This window comes from Pteropus medius, unplaced genomic scaffold (genome assembly GCF_902729225.1).
Source record: "Pteropus medius unplaced genomic scaffold, Ma_sr-lr_union100, whole genome shotgun sequence".
NCBI lineage: Eukaryota > Metazoa > Chordata > Mammalia > Chiroptera > Pteropodidae > Pteropus > Pteropus medius.
In genome coordinates, this window is record NW_024350396.1 from 213,432 (window position 1) to 214,707 (window position 1,276).

At 41.4% G+C, this 1,276-nt stretch overlaps 1 pseudogene; it reads left to right on the forward strand.

The window, feature by feature from the left end:
* The first annotated feature begins 765 nt into the window (after positions 1 to 765).
* LOC120584073 (uncharacterized) lies at positions 766 to 884 on the forward strand (annotated as a pseudogene).
* Positions 885 to 1,276: the final 392 nt, after the last annotated feature.

The following is a 1,276-nucleotide window of genomic DNA, read 5'->3' on the forward strand; positions in this document are numbered from 1 at the left end:
GAGAAGGCAGCCATAGATAATATGCAAACACGTGGGTATGGTCGTGTTTCAATAAAACTTTATTTATAAAAACAGGTGGTGAGCTGGATCTGGCCCCTGGACCTTACTTTGCAGGTGCAAAAAAATTAGAATGCCAACATTATTTTGTTTATATAAGGAGTGGAGGTGGGATCGGGATTGTTTTTTAATCAAAGAGGATTGGAACTTGAGCCCCGATGACCAGCAAAATGAGCACAAAGCATTTCAGAGGGGGCTTTAGTATTTTAGACAGTGTTTGGGTAGTCTATGCTTACGGTCCGTAATTTCTGATAAACTTTTCCCAGTTCTAACCAAACTGCATTCTGAAATCATCAGGCGTTAAGATCTACTTGGAGGTCCATTTGAAAACGCTCCAGGGATGAGTGTACCTTGTTGAATTCTCACGATGTGTCGTAAAGACTGACTTGTACTCTTACTGTGTCACTGAACACAGGAACGAGGCACAAAGCAGGGCCTTCTCAAAGGCCAGGTCTCCACAGGTACCACGCTGCTGCATTTCGAGTTTACCAAAAAGCTGACACAAAGTTCCTATAACAGAGCAGTAGCAGAAGGAGAGGTAAAGGCGAAGAATACTTGGATCGCCCACTATAAAACACTTGAATCTTCTCCATCAGGGTGCTAGCCTTCCTGAACCAGGGGCCAAGTCTCCTACTCATGGAACTATACAATGGACATGTCTAGATTCTACAATTATTCCTAAAAATATTTCTATAAAGAGTCTATGCAGTCTACGGCCATGCCACTCTGAACAAGCCTGATCCCGTCTGATCTCAGAAGCTAAGCAGGGTTAGGCTTGGTTAGGACTTGGATGGGAGACCACTTAGGAAGACCAGGTGCTATAGGCATAAAAAATAAAAATAAAAAAAAAAATAAGAGATTGTAAGCTGACAACGTCCTTGCAATCTGTGAGGTCAACCAAGGGTTGCCTCACCTAAAAAAAAAAAAAAAGTCTATGCATCCTTTATGATATGGCCTTTTAAATATAGTGGAAGAAAAACCTGGTTTTGTCTCTCTAAAGACTTTCATTTTCTCATTTGGAAGTGAAAGTGCTGATTAATTGTTTGAAAAAAGACTATTATCATAATGATGATTACGGTAATGGCGGTGGTGGTATAGGTGATGATGAAGATAGAGGTGATGACGGTGATGGTGATGATGGTGGTGATGATGGTGATGATGATGGTGGTGATGATGGTGGTGATGATGACGGTGATGATGATGATGGTGATGGTGATTT